Raw genomic sequence first — 24,525 nt, 5'->3', positions numbered from 1 at the left:
ATCATAATCTTAAAAACCTGTAGCATGAAATTTCGATTTTGAGTTTTGGGGCATTTGAAATATGCCTCAAAAACGCTGAATTTAAACTTTTACATTACAAACTATATAAAACGTTTAAAACTATTTTATTTTTAATTATACAAGTACGTTTTTTGAAACACAACTTTAGCTCCAAATTCCATCCAATACCGTTTTCGAGGAGGCATTTCCTGTGATGTGCTATCGTTTGTAATGTAAAAGTTTGAATTTTGCATTTTTAGGCATATTTCAAATGCCTTATATTTCTTGCCAAAACTTAAAATCGATATTTTATGTTATAGGTTTTGAAGACTGGACTCTAACAATGAAAATTCGACTTTGACCAGTCAATGAAAGTAATAAATTTTATTTATTTCATGAGGATCGGAAAAAATGGTACAAATCGAGCAACGTTTATTTATTTAACACCTTTATAAAAAATTTCCTTATTTGTGGCAAAACACAAAATATGAATACGTTTTTCACATTTAAAACACATTTTGACTTTGGTGATAGGACACTTTGGTGATGTTTACAAAATATCGAATTTTTACCGTGGAGTTGATACAAATTTTATTTAAAATTGATTTCATGCGCGTCACGACATTCAAAATCACCGGTCGTTTCAAGCGTTGCTTCTGAGAGAACGGTCCATTTTACACAAAATTATGTCTATGGATATAGTTTTGATTTTAAATATTTTTATCTACGGCATACAGATTCTCGTTCTTGGTAAATCGTTTTTTTTCTGTTTTTCTTTTTAGGGGAAGCCGGGGGGTAGGAGTGGTAAACTTTTTACATTTTTTTGAAGTCCCAAAATTGATATTCTCGGCAAATTTAGCTTGTTCGTATGATTTTTACAGGCCAAATCTGACGACTAGACTATTTCTAGTAAATACCGAAAGAAAAAGTCTGGCAGTCTGGTATTTTACAATCATGTGCATTTATTTCATATTGATTATTATTTCTGGCTCTTTAGATAACTGATTAATGAGAAGCTTAAGTTAGACTAGCATTTTTGCAAATTTTTTGGGCTGACAAATATTTAAATCACAAAGTACAAAAGTCGCAGTCTAACCACTCTTATAAGTTTCTTGTGTCAATAGTATCTCCCGCAGGAACCAAATACACTAAATTTGTAAAGTTGGGCAGTACATTTTCATCTTCTTGAACTGCTACTTCTTAACAATTTTCGATGTTTGGTATTAATTTTCTGGTAACGTTGATTCAATAGTGAATGATTTCCAAAACCCTTTCTGAATTCACTAAACTTGTAACATCAGGCAGTTCATTGTTATCTTCTCCAACTACTAGTTTTTTACAATTTTCGATGTTTGATAACACTTTTCTTCATGATTTCACATTTTTTGAAAACTTTACAGACTCCCACGCAAATTTCGTAAATAAAGACCAAAATAGTGAATGAGTCATATCCTTTTTTAATTTTTGAGCGAAGTAACTTTGTTCTATAGTTTTTTTTTATGGATGCAATGACACATTGGTTCATAGACTGAATTAACGCAGTCGTGATAAAATGCGTTAGGCTTTCACAGCCATCGTCTAACTTGTTAAACTGTTTGTTCGGGCTGTTAGGCCGTTGTCTTCTGAGATTAGTTCTCGAAGTTTCGCCAACACTAGGGGTTGGCATCTCCTAGTAACATCTCCAGAAGATGCCAACCCTTAGTGTTGGCGAACGTCGAGAACTAATCTCAGAAGACAACGACCTAACAGCCCGAACGAACAGTTTAACATAACGCAAACGTGTTTGGAGGCAATAATTTTGCCGTCCCCAAACTTAAGCACACGTGTTTCAGGATGTGAAGGGGCGTTTCTACACACAGCTTTTTGTGCCAAATTTTCTGCTTTTAAATGTTTTATTCTTCTGGCACAAATTTAGCTTCAAATTGATCTTAAAATATTTTTTAAGTAATCAACAGGTAGATTTTATGTTCCAGTCCCCTTAAAAGATCCAAGTTTTTTGCCCTATCAGTCACCCTGAACTTCAGTATTTGACAGTTTATGACAGTATTTGTAGTGTTTAATTAATTAATATAACATGCTTTATTTGCCGTCAAATTTAATTTCATTTCTTAAAATTATTTCGAAATTATTTTTAAATAGACATTCTATTTTTATGTGAGCAGTAGCCACGTCCAATTATTTTCGTCGATATAAATTGACAAATATTCTGATTTTTTTCGAATTCAGTTATGTTTGAACCAACCAGGCGTAGGTAAGTATTGTTTTTTAGATTCTTTTTTTGGTAATAATATGTTTTATTTTTCTCTTATAGAAAAATGCAGTTAGGTCTAGGGCGAATGCCTCTGTTTTCTAGATAGAGCTTTTAAGTTGCTTGATGTTATTTTTTTGGTGTTACCTGCTGCCGTAAATTTTGGATTTTGGATATTAGAGGTTGAGTCACTTTTAGGATATTTAATCCTATATGAAAATATGGTTTAATGGTTGTTCCGGATATTCCGGATATATCAAGGTTGTTTCTTAGTAAGTATGTGAATGTTATGGGTTTCTTTGTATGTATTTAAGACCCTTCATATGGCTGCCCACGAAATATCTACGGCTGGGAACAATGCAAAGTTAACATGGTTTATTAAGTTAAGTACAACATCAATGTATTAATATTGTAGTCAGTTTGGTGTAATTAAATTAAAAATTTCATTTATTTTTATAATATAATTTTAGTTCAGTACCAAACACATGGTACCTTTTTGTTGAGTTGAGTTTTTGAGTGATCAGGCATTAAAAAATTATCTGATAACTTTTTGTCTGATTCTTCTCATTGTCAACGGTTCAATATAATAAGATTTGTAATTAATTTATTAAAAATGTAAAAAGGTTTTGTTAATTTTTCTTGTCAAATTGTTCGACGAAATTCGTTTTAAGAATGTAAATTCTCTTCTCATATATTTCATATATTTCTTTTATATTCCGGATATACTTAAATATAAAATTATTTTTTTGGTAATAAACTGTTCAATTTTTTTTAAGGTTTATTGTTGAATTTTTATGACATTCCATTTAGTTTACCCCAAGATGTATTTTGTTCAAGGGTGATCTATTAACAATAAATATTCTTTCTTTTTTTATGGTGTGGAGTACTAATTTAAATACCTGAAGGTATTCGCAAGTTAATAAATGAATACCTGGTGCCCATAAAGAATATTTATTGGTTGGTGGATTCTGTTTTGAACCTCAGAAAGTAAGAAGCAATTTCCCTAAGAAAATACTTCTCTTGGAGATTAAGGGTTCTCGATAAATTTAATTTTTATTAGCCGGAGTGTCCGAGTGCCGGAGTTTTAGTAGAACTTTGATTAGTATCCAATAATTACGATTTCAGAGTATTTTATAACGTAATGAAAGCGTTACTGCAGGACTTAATCCTGAGTGGTTCTTTATTAGATTTAAGGTCCTCTACTTTACTGTTCAAGTTGGAAGACATTTCCAAAAGAGCCCCTATTCATCTGAGTGATAAATTTCGTAGCTCTGATCATTTGATGAAAGGAACTTTTCTAACATGCTTTTAAATTTCTCAGCTTCCTGTTAGTCACCGCTGACCTTCTCTCCATAAAGTCCTATCTCCTTCATCTCAAGCCAATGCTTAAAGCGCGTCAACAACCCAGGTGATGTATCAAAATCTTTTTCTAATACGTCAAAAGACTGTTTTGCTTTTGCATCAATTATTGGATCTAATATGGGTGTATCCATGTTTCGAACTTGGGCTATCCATTATAATAACGCCTTCTTCAGGGGTATGAATGTGAAGCTGCTATATTTTGTCTTCTTTAATATTCAATATCTACTCTGAAAGAACATTGCATTTCAATTGCAGCTTTGCATGCAATTGAAAAAAGCATTCTACTAAATAGGTATCGATTGAATAAGATCAGATATGCAGATGACACCATTGTATTTGCTATCTATATTGATAACCTAGAAGACTTTCAAGGAATTATAAACAAAATCACGTACCACAGTCAACAATATAAAACTAATATAAACGAAAAAAAGGTAAAGGTCATGATACCAAACGGATGAATAAAGAATGATAGGGATAAAGGTCTTCTTTATAAATCACAAGCTCTGTCTTGGTATAAAAGTAAGAATACTGAGACTTCTTCTCTGTTAAAAATTCTTTTTCTTCTAAAAATTTTAGTTCACTATTTTTGCGGTATTAGTTCTATAGAAGATCGTTATCTAAGAGAGTAAGAATAAATAGTCTGTAGGATTGATAATATTATAATGGTATCATGTAATCGCGATTTATCTGATTCTGTTGCTTTAGATCCAAAGAACAGCGACTGTGATTTTTCGATATCACTATAAAAATCACGGATTGTTAAATATTGCCCATCTCTACTACTTAGTTCAAAATTGCCAGGCAGCATATGCGGTTTGGAATATGTATGTGAAATACTTGTAATCTTATTAAAGAAGTCCTAATCAGTAGAGTAAAAACAAAATAGTCATTAACTATAAACGGAGTCGCATTTAACACAGGAAGCAGCAATAAAATTTTAACTGAGCAGAAGAAAGTACTTATTTATTCGTATTAATGCAGAATGAGCTTTTTAGCCACTGCGTTTATATTGTTGAAAAACATTAAGAAATTAGCAGTTATGCTTTTTCAATTATACAAATCACAAAAACTAATGGATTTTTTACGTTTTACTAATGTAATCGCAAATTTTAAATTTTCATAGGTTTGTACTTAACTACTGCAACTTGTTTTGGTTTTTGTAAGCATTTATTTTGATTTGATTTCTGGAAAAATTCTTGTTAGTGTTTGACACCTACGATAAAAAGATCGATTATGGCGTTTGTAAAAATGGCGAGAATAAAGTTGTTCTTCGGCGAACTCAGGATGATTGAAAAATACAGAGAGATGAAAATCTTTATTCGAACTGGTGATGGCTAACCAGTCCCGGCAGTTTTTTTAAAAAAAACTATTTATTTATTTATTTCATCTTTTGAAAATCTTACAAAATTTAGTAAAATACGATATAAATAGTTTTAAAACTTTATTTTCTTGTTTTAATTTTTGCAAAATGATTAGTTAAATTTATATAAATTGCAATAAAATATTCCAACGTGTTGAAGATGATGAAAAGAAATGGTAATTAGTATTCTTAATTAATTAAATTAATAGGTAATTAATTAAATTATTATTATTTTTAATTAAATTAATTAATTTAATTATTAAAAAAATTATTTAACAGTAGGAATTTACCTTTGCAGAGTCATTTAGTGTAAATTTAATGTGTGCATAGCTCATGGAACAAGAAAAGCCAGATAATTTTTTGTAAAAATTAAATTTTGCAACCCTTTGGTAATACTTATTCCAGGTAACTGCACTGATGATGGACTTGTTAGTCTGAAAATGTTCTGTGATATAGCTCGAAAGATTCATTTTAATAAATTATATATACCTTTTATAAACGATTTTTTAATAAAATCTTTATGATTTATGGTAGACACCAACTACAGCAATTTTATTTGCCTTGTGGATTTCTAAAACATGGTCCCGAAATACTTTTTGAGTTACTAGCGTACATCTTTAATGCTTTTTTAAGAGGTAAAGAAATTAGACTCAAATTTTGTTAAACCAATAATATGGATGTTAAATTGAAATTAATCAAATTAATGTAATTTCATCATCATCAACATTCTGGCTTTACAACCCTACGTGGGTCCTAGCCTCCTCAAGAATTTCCCTCCAGTCGTCGTTATCCATTGCCTTTCTCCGCCAAGCACGTATTCCCATATTTCGCATGTCTTCATCGATGTTATCAAGGAACCTAGTCTAGGTCTTCCTCTTCTTCTCTGACCAATGGGTCTATCAAGAAAAGTTTTTCTACACGGGTCATTTTGTTCCAACCGCATTACATCAACTATCCACCTCAGACATCCTATCTTAATATGTTTTATTATCTCAGGTTCCTGCTATATTTAATAAAGTTCGAAGTTGTATCGTCTTCTCCACACTCCATTGTCATTCACTGCGCCATAGATTCTCCTTAGTACTTTTCTTTCGAAACATCCTAACATGTTTCCATTATTTTTTGTTAGAGTTCAGGTCTCTGAACCATTTGTTAGGACTGGGCGTATTATTGTTTTGTAGTAATTGTAGTAATGTAATTTCACACTAAAATTAAATGAAAGGGAAGACTCAGATTTGGGGCGTATTCTTTTAATATTAGTACCTTATCACGATGGTCCTCGCTGTTTAAAATTTCGGTAAGTATACTTATTTTGAGCTACCAATAAATATTTTTTACGCTACTACAATCGACTACGTATTATTTTTTATCGTCGAATGGGCAAGTGCAGTAAATTTCTGCAGTGGGTACCTAGTAATCTGTTCAAACATAAAATATTATTACTAACAAGCACCTTAGTTTCTTCAAAGAATTAAAATTTTTAATCGATATAACTTATTGTCAATTATTTCATCTAATATTTATATTTCTATCTGTTTAGAAGTTTAAACCTAACATGCGGAATTGTAAGTTTTGTACTGACGGTGACAAAGAGCAGTATTAAAGGAAATAGCAGACTGTAGCTGTTACATTTCTAGTGTTATCTCTACACAAGACCATTTATCGCAAGATCTTGGCAGCTCTTGGCAGATATACTGCTGACTGATGTAGTCACTTTTGTCAACGAGTCTTGTCCAATTTTCATGCTCGCTCTGATTCGACAAGATTGGAGCTCTTGACAGCCGTATTGCTGGCTGATCTAGTCACAACTGTCAAAGATTTGTTCGTCTGATCTTCATGTTTGGTCTGATTCGGCGATTGCGCTCACTCGAGCTAATTTTTCTACCCATAAATTGACAATCGTATTAAATACATGCAATAAAGGATACCACGGTCTACTCGGCATTATGTGCCTTTTAATCAAAACCCCTCTAATTGTGCTGGTCGTGTTTTATCACCGGCACAATCGTTACAATTTTCACCAAACTGGCATTTTCCTACCGTGGAGATCGTCAAAATATCATTACTTCCCGGCTCTCTTCGAAGACTTTCTTCTGAAAGGAGACGCCACGCCGAAATTTCGACGCTCTTCTTCTTCTTGTTTTTCGCACCCGCCGGAGTTCTTATGAAAAGAGGCCAACGGTATTCTGTTTGACGCAGCCATTTTAGTTGAGTAGGTTGAAACTGATGGCGTTGTGTTAATTTGAGCATAGTTTCAGATAGCATCCAACAATGTCCTGTATTCAAAATATGCACGCTGCTTATTTGTCAGTCCATATTTTATTCTTACTTAATTTTTTATCAGTACATCGATTTTTTCATGTCCAACCTTTACACTTATACTTTCAGCTGTCCTTAAAAAACATTCGTTTTTGGAGGGGGAGAATGTTTGGGAAAGTATTTATTATTTATTTACATATTTTACATTTGATATTTTTATTACTGTATTATAATATGATCTTGTTTAATTATATATTCTAACTACTTATTTACTTTAAAAGATATACAGTATATTATTTTTCTTCTATTCAGTAAATTTTCTCATTGTCAAACTGGCTAATACATGGTAATCTGTTTTTAAGTTCAAAGAAATTCACTTTCTTATTTGGTATCAAGGCTGGGCGACCGTTTTAAAACTCTGATTTATGAGAGTTTGCTTTATGTGACTATCCTTAGAATTTGGAGATACGGATTTTTATCCCTACAAATGCTAACAAAGATTAGATTGAATCGAGGCATGGCCGAAGTAAACATCTCCTCTAGTTTGACCAGTGCGTCCCTTGCGTCACGACGCGCAGATGCTACTCTTCTACTGCTTGCTACAATTAATAAACCATATTTCAAAGGTACGTGTTTTTTTCTTTTTATAGATAACAACAATGAGTTAAGCCAGGTTAAGTTATTTTCGTGCTATTTAAATTAATTGCTAATTTATTCACAATCAAAATATTGCATTTTCTTCATTAATATTCTTACCATTTAACCAGCGACCTTATTAAGTTTTACATAAAAGCACATACAATTTACTGTTAAAATGGAGAAAAGCAGGGTGTACCATTTTTAGATACCAAAGTCAGACGCAAATCTAATATTCATATTATACTAGACTTGTATCAAAAGCCTACAACATCAGGAAGGTTTCTAAACTGTGTTTCTAATCATCCTAAAAGTCAAAATTGGAATACTGTTATTGCTATGAAAAATAGAATGAAACATAACGATCAATTTTTATACCTAAACAAAAACAAATTATTCCACTTGTTTCTAAATAACCGGATATTCCGTATATTCTACGTATATTCGTATTTAACTACGTATATTCCGAATTTAACAAACCAACTTACTTCCCTATTTAAGGAATACACAAATATAAAAATTAATAAATACAGCAATTAGTAATGTATAATAGTAATGACAATTAATTACAGTGTTTAGGTTGCCAGAGATGTTATATTGGACAAACCGGTTAGTGGTTGAAACAGCAGATCACACCAACACAAAAGTGACTGCAACCGAAGAAATAAAACATGCGCTGTTGTCGAGCACTTTATAAAAACAGCCCCCCTGTTTGATTATGATAACGTAAAAATACTGCAATCATTAACTAATTATAAAAATAGATTGTTTCTCGAGATGTGTTATATCAACATCGTATTAGTAGTTATTTTAGTGTAACTTTTAAAGTTCTGTAATGTGTTCATTTACAGTTAAATGATTTCACTCTACGAATTATAATAATAATTTTAGTGCACTTCTGATGAAGCTAAAAAAATTACTTTAGCGAAATATTGAGTTTGATGAGATAATAGAATCATTTTATTTTTTGACCGAAAACCCGGATCTCCTTCTCACTAGATTACTTATTATATCATATCATACCACCATGTCACTCGACAATGAGTGAGGAGAAGGCAGATTGAGACCTCAGTGCCGTTTGATGGTTCTCGTATTTCTGGAGAGTAATCCAGTGGGTTGATTGAATAAGAAATGAAATAGTTTTACATCGAATGAAAAAGAGCACAGAAATAACAAAAACGATAAAAATTCGAAAGTTACAATATTTCGGTCATGTAATGAGACATCCAGAGAGGTATTACTTTCTACACCTCATAATACAGGGTAAGATCGCCGGAAGGAGAGGCCCAGGCCGACGAAGAACATCCTGGCTTCGAAATCTCCGAGAATGGTATCAAGAGACCACCGCTAATTTATTTAGAGCCGCCGTAAACATTATTGCCAATATGATCGCCAACGTTCGATAATCGGACAGGGTACTGAAAGAAGAAAGAAGAAGACAGTGGTATGTCACGAGTAAGGTGGGTAGGAAGATTGTTTACCATTGTTTCCCCACTTTTATCGAATAGTTAGTGAAGAACAACACATGATCATAAAATAATCTTAGTGTTATAGAAACTATAATCTAATGCAATGTAATGAAATTATTAGCAATCTAAAATAATAATATTACCGTGGTGGTCAAATTTGGTTGATCGATACCCAAACGACTGTCGCAGAATCTAGATGCTACTCTGATATAATTACTGTCATCGTAATCGATTTTTGGTAACATCAAATCGATTTTCCACTATAAACATATTTCAATATATAAAAAATATTTACCTGCCACAATTAATAGTTGTAAAAGATTTTGCTCTTCTTTGTAAGACATTTTATTTGATTAAACAAACAACTCGGATTTTAAAGCTTTTATCACAAGTCAAACTTATCAGCAAGACTGGAACAGATCCGATAGTTTCCTGACACGACATACACTAGACTCAGATAGCTGAGAACAGCTTTAGTAGACGAATCGATAAGACACAGCATTTGTTGCACGTGGCCATCAATAAAAAAAGAAAAACAATTTTTGTTAAATAAAACACTCAAAAGTTTTCTAGGATAAAAAAACTCTTCTTTAAAAAAAAGTAAGTTGGCCTGAGGGACCGATTTTTTTTTAATACTATGGCAGTCAACGTGTTAATTAATTTAATTACTCGCCTGTATTTACACAGGATAAATGTGTGTAGTTGGGATATTAACTGCGAAACCTATGGTTTCATTCACCTAATCATATTATACCGGATACGATATAAATAAATAATTGTGAAATATTTTTTTTATGTAATGTAGAATTAGCGAAATAAATACAGGAATCAATAAAAAAACAAGTGCTTGATATGTTTCTCCCTACCAGCTTAAACACATAATAATAACCGACATAAATCAACAATAAAAACTATAACGGTACCTTGTAAACTTAATGCCATAATTCTCCTTTTATTCGCCCCTATATAAAATAATTCCTCATATTAGTACCTTACAATTAATCACGAACACATATGAAACGTGAAGGGAAGATTATTCTTAATTATAGTTCGGTCTTAATAATTTTGTATCAATTTCTTTATTTCCGGCCACCATTTAAAAGCGTCTACTACAATTTCTTTAAACGTTTTTATAGGCTGCAATTTCTTTCCGGTTGCTTTTAAATGTATCGTTCGGATAATGAGCGGTTTTGATTTGTTGTAAAAAGTTACTCTATGTGAAGACATAACTGGAATTTAAGGATAAAGATAGCTGTATTGTTGGGTTTTCAACTGCAGACGTAATGAAATGTTACAATTACAGTACATACTGCTTAACAATATTTATAGACAAACTTTACCGTACCGATATACTACCGTATACAATGAAAGAATATAAAAGTTTAATTATTTATAGACCAGGCGGTATCTGTTCGAAAACACCCTCAATTTAGTAAATCGTAGAGGATCTTATGTTTTTGATTTATTTAATTTGAAATATTATAAGTAGACTTAGGCAAATATGCAAATTGCATATTTTGCATACAAAATGCAAAAATGTCAAATTTTGCATATTTTTATAAAAGTGAGCATAAAGTGCATATAATTTGAAAATTTGGTGTTAACGATATATTTTTATATTTAAACTTACAGATAGCATGAAAATGCCAATATTTAATTTTGTTTTATAATCACTTGGTATTCAAATTCTTGGTATAGTAACTAATAAAAGACAGCGGCTTATAGTTTTGTCACGTTTTGTCCTGGAATTAACGGTTTGTGTTTGCCAGTTTATGTCTCTAGGTAAAAAATTTTTATTTTGACGGTCAGTTTCACTTGGTTTCACTTTTTTTGTAAAATTTGAGGCGTAAACAATGTGTATTTCTAATTGTGAATAATTATTGTGCTTTGAAAATGCCGAAAATAAGCAATGTTTCAACTTGGATAAAACCTTACAAAGAGCTATCTATAGATATGGATAAAGTTTATTGCTCATGTTGTGGCAAAACCGTAAGTACATACGTATTTTTTTTAAACTAATTGCGATAAAAAATAGGATATTTATTTAAAATTTAAATCATTCAATAGTTTACTCAAAGGTCGCTAATTTTTTTTTCTAACAATAGCATAGTTTGCTATAATTTTACTAAAAACAAAAACATATCATATATTGGACTTAATTAATTAAGTGCTTTTAATTTATGCTCACAGTATTTTTTCTTTAAATGTAAACAGAAAAGACCAAGAGCCTCTTGTAAATATTTGGGGGCTCTTCCTTCCTGCACAGTCATTTCTTGACATTTTCAAGATTACTACACCCATGTTTATTTGATTTAATTTAAATATTTTAATTATTATGAAAAAACGATTCATTTTTAATTTATTTCTACAATCTTAGATTTTAAAAATGGGTACAACTATAGAATATTTATATTGTTTTTTAGATTTTATCTGAAAAAAAATTTCAAATAGATCAGCATGTCAGAACCGCAAAATATTTAGCTAAAAAAGTAAAAACCACATTCGGTGAAAAATATCAACCTTCAGTGTCCAAGTGCTTTAGTCAAGTTCCAAAAAACAAACCGAGCAAGAAACTTTTAAGACTTGTGTCGTGCATTAGTATCTTTTAATATACCGTTTTCAAAATTATTTAATGAAAACAGTTCTTTTTTAAAAAAATATTGCAAACAAAACATTCCCAGTGAACGAACTCTAAAGAGAAATAATGTCAATTTGTTATACTCCTCAGTTATCCACAACATAAAAGCCGAAATAGGTAATAATTACTTTTACATATGTGTGGACGAGACCACTGACTCGTCAGGAAGATAATTGTGCACTTTTTGATTAGTGTACTTAGCGATGAAACCTTTCCAAAATCGTATTTAATTTCCTGTAAGCAAGTGGAAAAAACAACGCTCTAACAATATCACGGTTTCTACAAGAATCATTAGCAAACTTTTTTTTCCTGCTGCTGTGCCTAATGATAAATTATTGCTTACTTTATTTGATGTCGCACCATATATAGTGAAAGCAGGACAAATTTTAAAAATATTTTATCCAAACTTAATACATGTCACTTGTTTAGCGCATGGAACAAAAAGAGTTGCGGCGGAAGTAAGAAAAAAATTTCCACTAGTTAACAGTTTAATAGCAAGCGTCAAAAAGGTATTCCTGAAATCACCTGTAAGAATACAATGTTGCAGAGATATACTTCCTGCTGTTCCACTGCCACCGCAACCCATTTTAACACGTTGGGGAACATGGTTAAAAGCAGCTAATTTCTATTCTGATCATTTTGTTGATTTAAAAAAATAATTAACCTTTTAACGGATGATAGTTGCCAATCTTTATTGGAAGCTAAGCAAGCCTTCCAAAATAACATCCCAGAAAACTATAACTCAATTAGAATCCTCCAAATTATCATTGTTAGAGAGTACAATTTTAATAAAAGAATTTGAGTCATTGTGTCAAAACGTTAAATGTACTATTGGAAAGGAAATTTTTTAAAAGTTTAAAGTAACGATGGAAAAAAACAGTGGTTACCAGGTTCTTTCTGAAGTGGTTCAAATACTAGCTGGGACATTTTCCGAACCACTTAATTTAGAATCATCTATTATAGTAAATTTAAAAAATGTCCCAGTTACATCAGTTGAAAGAATTTTGTCTATTTACAAATATATGTATTCAGATAAAAGCCATAAGTTTTTATTATAAAATTTTGAACATCATTTGATAATCTATTGTTATCACATTTCAAAATAATATTTTATATGTTAAAATAATTGTATTTGTTATGTATTTATAATATTGTAAGTATTTTTGTAAATAAAAAAGTATTGTAAATATTTTTTTTTCCATAGCTAATGTTAAAGTGTTGCTATAACAACTGTTTTGAGTAGATAAAGTATCACTTTAACCGCAAGGGTAGATAAAGTGACACTTTAACAGAAATTTTACAATTAACATTATCAGAAATATCTATTTTTGGAGCATCATAACTTGTACTCGTTTGCTTCAACACTTGATTCGAGGTACTGGATTAATTATTTTCCGTCCATTTCGTATTTATTCACTTTGTACACAAAACTCAACAATATTCTCCGCAAAAACCAAAACGTAACATTTGTTTGACATTTGTTGACAGAGTAATTCATATCCCTAGCAACGGAGCAACACAATTGCGATTTTTGTGCTAAAAATTACGATTTTCTTTGAAATTCTATTTTTCACCTGAACTTGAAGTCTTGCTATAGAAAAAAATGTTGTATTGCACACGACGCAACGATAAAATCGCATTTTCTTCTCGAGCATAATTAGCGTCTCGACTGATGTCTCGACGCTCTCGAAGATAAAGTACAATTTCATCGTCTTACACAATAAATAACTATTTTTACATGCATATTTTCTAGATAAATGTGCATATTTTGCATAAAATACTGCATATTTTTGCGCATATTTCATACTTTTTTATTTGCATATTTGCCTAAGTCTAATTATAAGAAATGATAATTTTACTATGCCGACACTTCAAAAGATGGGCTAAATTTTTTATGCAACAATTTGTGAAATAAATTTAAAAAATTCTATATCTCGAATCTATCTCGAATTCTATATCTCTATTGAAGAAATTGCTATATCTCGACAGCTAAGCATTTTATAAAAACTTTGAGCAGACCAAAATGTTTTGTAAATAAAAAATAAAGCAAAAAATAATAAATACAACTTAAGTTTTTAAAATCTTTCTTCAACAGGACTTGACAAGATGTAACAAGTTGAAAAATGAAGGTGGCTTACCATAACATACACAGATGACCTGCCTGCACTTGAGAGCAGACTTCATTTCCCTGCTATTTTGGTTTTTCAAAATATTACTTCCAATTTCCATTTTATTGCACGAGGTGCAGATGTAAATATAACCTTGTTACATATGACATCTAGGTATTGACAGAAATCAGAAACATTGTCATCAAAAAAGAAGAAACATGAATTCTTTTCTACCTTAAACATGAAGATGCGGTTTTTGTTGGATTTTAGATGGTTTTTGTGTTGTATTTGTAAAAATACCCTTTTGTGTTGTAATATTTTTATTGAAAATTTTAAATGTATTTTTTAACAATTTTAACATATTTATGACAGTGTTCTTCACCACTAGGACCAACTGAACATTTTCAATGTAGATTTTTAAATGTTAACTTCCACCATTTGTACTAAATAAGTTTTCCATTTAGGTGCTGATGAAGGTGACAGCCTATCACCGAAAAATTTCACATTTAGAATAAAGTTCTACACCAAACTGGCTTATACCATCTCTAGTCGATCCTTGACTTGACGCTTTCCCGAAAGTTACCTACCAAAGAATTGGATTCTTAGCGTCGTTATATACACTATATTTATATATATATATATATATATATATATATATATATATACATATATATATATATATATATAAACAAAAAGTAAGAACCAAAAAAGGATACCAAATGGAAGAAAAACAACTTAAAATAATCTGCTATGCAGACGGCGCACTACTACTCTCTCAAAGTGAAGATACAAGGTCTACAAGGAAGTACTATAACGTATGCTGCACCAAGTTGATATAACCGCCTGAATATTCAACATTTTAATTTATCCAAAAAGAGAAATAGCATGGTTGCAACGGCAATTTTATTAAGATGTAAATTGAAGCTGGAAGGTCAGATAACAGAACAAGTGACGCAGTTTAAATATATAGGCATCATGCTAGAAACCGCAGATGTTAGAAAATGCAAAGATAAAAAATCTTAAAAAAATTGATGGTAAGACACTATGAGGCAGAGCTAGAAGTACAGATATACGACGTAGATGCAAGGTGGAGAACATTAAGAGCTGGGTAAGAAACTGAAGAGTAGAATGGAACGACCATATAAGCCGAATGACAACAAATAGAGTAGTAAAGACGGCAAGAGACGGTCCCAATAGGAAGACGGTCAGTAGGAAGACCCCGAAATCCATGGAACGTCAACTTACTGGAGGCGCATTGAAAAACAGACAGAGTCGTGTCTACATTGTCTACATATATATACTTGATTAATAGTAGTTGACTACTAACAAAGACAATTAAAGAAAAATAGGGAGAAGTGAATAATGATCATGTGATTAAATAAAAAGAAAAAATAGAGATGTAAATTATATTTTCTTATTTTAATTTTTTTTCTTCCAGTTTGGACCTTCAAACTCAAAACAAAAACTTATAATTAGATAAATTTATGTATATAGGACTAAACTGTTATTAAACATATTAAAAGCTTGAATACTAAAAGCTTCCCACGAAACAACAAAGGTAACCTCAAAATTTCACCGTCGAATTATTTTCATTGATAAATAAAATATTTGAATTGCAAATATTTACAGTCTGCCTGATGTTAACAAATAAAATTATGTTGTTGCGTGTTTTAAACAGTTGTAAAAATTAAATTTACATTAAAATACATATAAAGACAGCTAAAAGTTAATTAAAAGTTATAATTTTATTATTTATCAAGATATAAATATAAAATACGGCTCATAAACAATAAAAAAGCCGGGATTAGTAGTATACGTTAATAATGGAGGAACTCGTTATTTCGGAATAAAAGTAATAATAAATGAAATAATAAAATCTACTCTTTACTAAATTCTTACAGAAATTTTAATTGATTTTCTTACGACAAAAAGTTCAGCACACCTTTTTTAAGTGAATTATTTCAACATGTGTGCAACAGGACGGTAAAAAGATTTAAGAAGGGACAACTGTTTGTCGTGTTCCTTGACTTTTTGTAGATCTGGTTGGCATTATTTTATAGGAATTTATTTATAATTACTCAAAGAAAGCTGTATATATATATATATATATATATATATATATATATATATATATATATATATATATATATATATTGTTATGATATGTAAAATCGAGAAAAATATTGGTTTGTTTAAAAATATTTCAAAGTTCAAAAACATTAAAATAATTCAGATAAGTAGGATAATAACCAATAAACATTTCGAAGAAGGAAAGTTATTAAATTCTTGGATTACCTGTACTAAACAAAATGTAAGCTTTGCATAAATTATTTCTTTGTTATACTTGAGTGACCCGCATAAGTTTAAGTGAAATCCAAAGACAATTGAACCGGGTTTTTCCAAATACATTAATGCAGTGATTAAAGACAATAGAAGAGATTTTAGAAAGAGGTTTTTGTTAGTTTTTAAGAATTATAGAAAAATATTATTTGTAAATAAGTTTTAGGAAATTTTATAATTATAGGTAAAAATTTGTTTGTTATCGAAATGAAAAAATGGGGGAATTGTGACGAATTTTGATTGGCGGAGATTGAAAAAGGTGGGATAGGTATGTAGGAATGAAAGTCTAGCTAGATTGAGGAGAGAGAAAAGATAATCAGTTGGTTTTCCAAGTCTGTAAGACGAACAGTGATTGTTCTCTGGCGGTTCCCGAAATGTAGCAAGCAGTAGTGTTGAATGTTAGTGAGTTTTTGTGGAGTTAGGGTATCTGACAGAAGCTGAAGCAGCAAAATATTGTAAGTCATATTTCTCTACTTATATTCCAAGAGTCACTGTTCAGGCCAACGAGAGATTCAGTTTATCGTAAAGAGAAGATATTCCAAGAGTCATTTTTCACTCGGGCCAACGAGAGATTCAGTTTATCGAGAGGAGAAAGGCTATCATAATTTGAATGATTTGTGCTTTTGAAGGAGATCATTAAGGACGATATGCTTGCAACAATCTGTTGTAAGATTGCTGATTACATAGGGAGCGGTTGAGAGGAGATAATATAGTCTACAAGGAACAAGGATTTGGACCACTCATCATCAGAGAGAGATATTTTTGTTTTCTGCAGTTTTTTCTTTTATTGATAACACAATTTTTTCATTTAATTTAGAAAGGATATAGATATTTTGATTAGGCGAGTTAAAATAGTTTGGAATTTTGAGATTTCAATTAATATTGTTTGTACCATTAATTTTGATTGTTCACGTACGTAGAACAAAATTTTGAGAATCATTATATGAGATTTGTTTATTGAAAATTTTTGAGTGTGAATTATTTCATTACTTTTATTTCAATATATAGTGTTAGATCATATGTGTTTTTTATTATTCCGGCATTCTTTGGACCTTACCTTTCACATGTAATAGCATAGATATTGAAGCACGAATTTAACCCTGAGATAAAAGAATTAAAAATTGTGATAGAGTCATAATCATATCATTTAAATAATTTTAATTAATTAATCAAAAAATTAATTAGCTAATTATTGCTTGGCGCACCAAGACTTTAAATATCACAATAATATATATTTATATATATATATATTTAGTAAACTCTTAAATATTGGGGAAATCTGCAAGAAATACTCTAATGTGTATCAATTGTTTCGCCGAACGTTTTCGCCAAAGAGAATTAATTTGGCTTCTTCAGGGCTGAAAGAGAATAAATTATAATTAGCTACCATATATTATCTATTAAAACATTATTGATCTTACCGTAACTTAGAATTGTAGAGTTAGAATATTAAAAAACTTTGCTAGTAACATAGTGGTGTTTTTTGTTACTATGTGTAAAAAAAAGTTTTTTATAAGAATTGAAATGTATGGTAGCTTCGAACTTGACACGTAAAGGCTTACCCAAGGTTAATCGAAAAACCCAATGCAACTACATTTAAAAGGAGGTTTTTCGATTAACCTTGGGTAAGCCTTTACGTGTCAAGTTCGAAGCTACCATACATTTCAATTCTTATAAAAAACTTTTTTTTACACATAGTAACAAAAAACACCACTATGTTACTAGCAAAGTTTTTTAATATTCTAACTCTACAATTCTAAGTTACGGTAAGATCAATAATGTTTTAATAGATAATATATGGTAGCTAATTATAATTTATTCTCTTTCAGCCCTGAAGAAGCCAAATTAATTCTCTTTGGCGAAAACGTTCGGCGAAACAATTGATACACATTAGAGTATTTCTTGCAGATTTCCCCAATATTTAAGAGTTTACTATTTAACTAATCTGCAAAGATTAAATTTCTTTTCTATATATATTTATATATATATATATATATATATATATATATATATATATATATATATATATATATATATATATATATATATATGTAATGTAATGAAATAATAATTTCATCATTCAAATATTGCCGCGCTCTACCGAGTACATTATCTGGAATATTAGACACAACCACTTCTGTCATCTTTATATTTAAAAACTTGTCACCTTGTCAGATTTTATTTTGTGGTTAAGAATGTTAAACATCCAGAGTTAGTGACATTAAATGTCGTTTCTTTAATTTCAGAAAATCAGTTGTGTTACTAATTATCAAAAGGAACCTTATAAAACGACATTTTTGGTCATGGACAAATTGAGATTCCAATTCATAATACTAGGATTATCAGACAGTAAATCAAATGAAATCTGTATTGCCTCAATTGAGACTCCAGATGGTCGTATTTTTGATATCCCAGACGAATTTTAGCAGGTAAATAAACACACATACATATCTAGATCCAGTTCATTTACAAAAGTAAAAAACTCATTGAAAAAAAGAGGTCACAAACGAAATGTATGGATCCCATTAGATCATGAATTAAGGAAGATTTATTTGGATAAAGGTGAAAATTTACAATTTGGTGATCAGTATTTAGAAGAAAAACTACAACCAGCTGCTGTTAGCTATGAAGATTTGTCAAACATTCAAAATGTGGGGAAGTTAACAGTTTTTAATTGAAAAATTTTCAATTAAAATGCCAAATGTTAGACAATGGATGGATGAATTGAAAAAAGAATGTGAAAGGTTTGAAATTTTAAATGATGAAGTAAAATAGAAAGTTTGAGACATCTACTTGAAAAACAATGTTTAGATTGGTATGGTAGTATGTTAATTAAATATACAGTGAAATCAGATTGGAAAACTTGGAAAACAAACTTTTGTGATACTTATGAAAAGAAAGGTTGGTCCCAAATAAAATATACTTTTACATTCAAATATCAAACTGGTTCTCTATTAGAATATGCCACAAAAAAAGAAAGATTATTATTAGAAGTTAATAAGTTAATTGACAATAACACACTAATAAACCTGATTGTATTAGGTTACCAGAAAACATCATGAACAGACGTGATAAAGATTCACTGACTTCAACTACTCACCTTTTCAGTGAATTAAACAAGAATGAACACTTAGCAAATAAAGAAAGTGAAAAAGTATCCTTACACAATAAAAGAAATGTTGAAGAAAAACAAATTAGAAACAAACAAAGACTGGGCAGAGAGCAAAAGCATAAATGTACCATCTGTGAAAAACTTAAAAAACTACCACCATGAATCACTTGTTGGTTTAAACCAAAGTATAATCAAACTAATAAGGATGATCAAATTAAACTATTCAATAATTCAGAGTTAGAATGTGAACTACAAAATTCTAATTAAAAAAACTATTAATACTGCCATTAATAAAAATAAATTTAGTGTTGAATAAACATATTGAGCTTTTTGGAGTATATGACTCAGGTTCAAACGTTTCATTAATAAATTCAAAGTTATTAAAAATAAATAACAATAATTCAATTGATCCTAACAATACTAATTTAAAAACTATTAATGGCATTAAAAAAACTAGTGGTATGGTAAAATTACATGTAAAAATTTTTAATATAGAAAAAGAGACAGAAGTCTTTGTGATCGAAAAAGATAATTTTGATTACGATTTTTTAATTGGTTTAGTCAAAATGAAAACTTGCAAATAAGTCAAAAAGTGCCTATTCAAAATGATGTTACTACGGAAATTGAAACAATTTCAAAAAATTGTGACATTTATAAGAAAGTAAGAGATAATAATCAACAAATAAAATTTGATTCTGAGGAAACAAATGAAATTAATAGTTTAAATTAAATAGAAAATAAATATTTAATAAATTTCAATGAACACTTTGATGAGACAAATTTTAAAATTTATGTAGACCATTTAGATTGTGATCAACAATCAATAATAAATGAGTTAATATGTGAAAACAAATCTGTCTTTGCAAAAGTTAAGGACTCAAAATGGAGGTAACATCATAAAAAAAAATTCGGTGACCAACCAAAACCCCCCCCCCCCCCAGAGGTAAATTCTAGGTGCGCTACTGGGGACAGTGAAGGAATATGAAGCACACATTGATTTATTAGAAAAGAAATATTGCAGCAAAAGGCCATATCGAACCACAGTTGATGATAAAAAGTAGATTGAGAAACAAATTGCATTGCTACTAGACAAGAATCTAATAGAAGAATCTTACAGTCCTTTTGCAGCCCCAGTTACATTAGCTTATAAATTATTATAAAATTATAAATTATTATAAAAGAGATAAAAATACAAAGTCAAGATTGTGCATTGATTTCAGAGACTTGAATAAAATTGTAGTGCCCCAATCACAACCCTTTCCACTTATAGAGGATTTAATGGTAAAGACAAAAAATTGCAAATTTTTCTCAACATTGGACATAAACTCTGCTTTTTGGTCAATCCCTATGCGCATTACAGATAGGCAAAAAACTGGATTTGTTACACAAGAAGGACACTTTCAATGGACTTGTTTACCATTTGGGTTAAAAACATCTCCAGCAATATTCCAAAGAATAATGTGTAACATAATAAGAATACACAAACTTGCAGATTTCACAGTGAGCTACATAGATGACATACTCATTTTTTCAAAATCATTCCAGGAACATATCAGACATCTATCACAACTATTTAAAGCAATCAAAAGTGAAGGCTTCAGATTAAAATTTGTAAAATGCATGTTTGCAGCTGAATCAGTAAAATACTTGGGTCATGTAATAAAAAATAATTGTGTAAAGCCACTGAAGGACAACTTGATTTCAATAAAAAGCTTTTCAATACCTAAAACACAGAAAAATATTCAGACAGTTTCTAGGGAAGATAAATTTTTATCATAAATATGTGCCAAAAATAGCAATAAAATTGGATCCTTTGTATAATCTTCTGACAAAAGGTCAACCATTTAATTGGACTAAAGAATGCCAAAAAACATTTGAAGATTTAAAAAATGTATTGTTAACTCAACCTGTACTAACTATTTTTGATACAACTCTACCGATACACATATATACTGATGCTAGCTTACTAGGAATAGCAGGGTTGCTAAAACAACCACAGGAAAACAGTGAAGAAAAATCAGTAGCCTATTTCTCAAGCTATATACCTGGAGTGCCTAGCAATTAAAGAATGTGTTAAATATTGGCAACATTACTTAATAGGTAAGAAATTTACTGTTTTTTCTGACCACAAGCCATTGGAGAATATAATTATAAAGTCTAGAACAGGTGAAGAACTAGGTGATTTAACATATTATTTATCGCAATATGATTTTGTGGTGAAATATTGCCCTGGAAAATATAACTTACAAGCTGACTGCATTAGCAGAGATCCTGTCTTAGAACCCGATGAAAATATGGAGGAGCAGTTAAAAGTTACAAATTTGAGAACGCTTGAAGATATATTGAAAGACCAAAAAAAAAATAAAGATATAAAACATAATAATAAACTAGTAACTAAAAATAATGTTTATTACAAAAAAGTAAGAGGAAACGAAAAAATCATTCTAACCGAAGATTATAGCATACAATTTTTAAAAGATGTACTTGTGTCTTATAGGAATAAAACAAATGCATATGATGATAGGACCATACTATACAGCTAAAAATTTAACCAAAAATATAAAGGAAATATGTCAAAGCTGTGCAGTGTGTACTAGAAACAAATCAAGAGGACTAGGAAAATTTGGATTAATGTCACACTTAGGTCCAGCCACAAAACCTTTCGAAATTATTTCCATAGACACAATTGGAGGTTTTGGGGGTTCTCGATCTACTAAAAAATATTTGCATCTTCTAGTGGATCACTTAACACGATATGCATATATCCTAACATCGAAAACTCAAACTGCAAATGATTTTATTAAACTAAAATGTTGTATTAAACTAAAAGCATATCAGAGACAGATCAGATTGGTATGATTCTAAAAGACCAATACCCAGGAATATATTCATAAAATTTTAAAAATTTTTTAGATGAACAATTTATACCAATATTCTTCACTGCCACAAATATACCATTTTCTAATGACTTAAATGAAAGATTAAATCAGACCCTAATTAATAAAATCAGATGTAAAATTAACGAAAAAGAACAAAAAACTGTTTGGACAACAATAGCACAAGAATGTGTGCGCAAATACAATGAAACAGAACATACTGTCACTGGTTTCGCACCATCATACTTAACGTATGGCAAAAATGTTGCAATGTTGCCAAATGAACTAAAAAAATTAACTTCTGAGAAAGATTTGATTCGTAATAGAAATATTGCTCTAGATAGAACGATCAAATCTCATAATTATAATAAACAAATTTATGACAAAAACCGTAAACATTTTGATTTCAAGATAGGTGATTTGGTATATGTGGAAAACGAAAACAAATTAAACAGGAACAAACTTGAACTGAAAATAGGACCGTATGAAATTACGGAAAAATTGTCAAATTCAATTTACAGAATAAACTTGAACCGAAGAACATCAGAGTCCAATCTGTTCTACATATCCAAGCTGACTCCAATCTCAACATCTGAAAATGAAGAACAAGATGAAGAAGACATAGACGATTACTAAACTTTGAAGGCATAAATATTTTCTCCTCTGGGAAAGGGGATGTAATGAAATAATATTTTCATCATTCAAATATTGCCGCGCTCTACCGAGCACATTATCTGGAATATTAGACACAACCACTTCTGTCATCTTTATATTTAAAAACTTGTCACCTTGTCAGATTTTATTTTGTGGTTAAGAATGTTAAACATCCAGAGTTAGTGACATTAAATGTCGTTTCTTTAATTTCAGAAACTCAGTTGTGTTACTAATTATCAAAAGGAACTTTTGATATATATATATATATATATATATATATATATATATATATATATATAAAGAAAGATATATATATATATACATACATATATATATATATATATATATATATATATATATATATATATATATATATATATATATATATATATATGGATCTAATTAAGATATGGAGTAGGCACGCAGTATGCACTTCCTAAACCTACCTTGCTCCGTCATTTTAAGGGGACCAATGTCAAGGCAAATGAAGAAACGAAGGCTTTTGGCCGAGGCAGTGTGTTACCAACAGCAGTGGAGAAGAAGCTAGTTGATCACATTTTAAAACTGGAGACATTGATATTTGGCCTCACTATCAATTATGTTCGACGGCTTGCATTTCAAAGCGTCGAGAAAAATCTAATACCACATAATTTTAATAAAGAATTCCAAATGGCAGGAAAAAAGTGATTTTATGCTTTTAAAGCTCGTCATGAAGATACTGAGAGACGACAAGCAACGTCCATGATGAGCGCAAAAGGATTCAATAAAAGGAATGTTTACGTTCGCTGGATAATACATAGATGGATAAAGAAAACAATTTTAATTGGCATTATGTTTTCTTAGCACAAAAATTTTTGAGTTAAAGGCTCGGAAATGTTTTTTTTTATCCATCCCATCCATCGGAAAATTAATTATATCCATATCTTAAAGTTTTAAGTATGTTTGCGTCCATCAGAAGAGAATTTCAACTAGCAAACAAGGAATATTCAAAGATGTCTATTTTCTGCTTCTGTAACGAAATAAAAAGAAATTGTTAATCTCCTTTTAACACTAGCAACCAATAGAATAAAGTATATAGAAAATTTATTTGACTCACCTGTTGAACTTATTTAACACAACACTAGCGGATCATTCCGCTATAAGAGATGAAATGATGCTATCTTTCGAGAACGATGTTGCTTGCTTATCTAAATTAAGCCAAACATCAGTTCTTCACATGATCAGTTGTGAGCAATATAAAAATTGTATAAGACGCAGTTTAAAAACGATAAGTGCTTATAGCCACTTATTAGATTTTAAGAGGAACGTACACTCAAAGTAACTCAATCAAAGATTTGTAATGTGTAGTTTAAAACCTTATACAGTGCCGCATAAAAGTTACCGGTGTCTGAGTTACATAAAATTCCAAAAAGAAATAAAAGATTTTGAATCATTACAATACCAATTACGATTTGGGTTTG

General features: G+C 30.2%; 1 long non-coding RNA gene across 1 annotated transcript; it reads right to left on the bottom strand.

Moving 5' to 3' along the window:
- Positions 1-14,423: 14,423 nt before the first annotated feature.
- On the bottom strand, positions 14,424-24,240 carry LOC140446729 (uncharacterized). The gene is made up of 3 exons (XR_011951491.1): positions 24,162-24,240; positions 23,512-24,074; positions 14,424-14,666 (listed from the first exon to the last, which is right to left on the bottom strand). It is a non-coding gene; the product is annotated as an uncharacterized lncRNA (long non-coding RNA).
- Positions 24,241-24,525: the final 285 nt, after the last annotated feature.

The sequence above is a fragment of the Diabrotica undecimpunctata genome, chromosome 7 (assembly GCF_040954645.1).
Source record: "Diabrotica undecimpunctata isolate CICGRU chromosome 7, icDiaUnde3, whole genome shotgun sequence".
Lineage (NCBI taxonomy): Eukaryota > Metazoa > Arthropoda > Insecta > Coleoptera > Chrysomelidae > Diabrotica > Diabrotica undecimpunctata.
The sequence above is the reverse complement of the archived record's forward strand: the minus strand, read 5'-3'. Positions and strand labels throughout refer to the sequence as shown.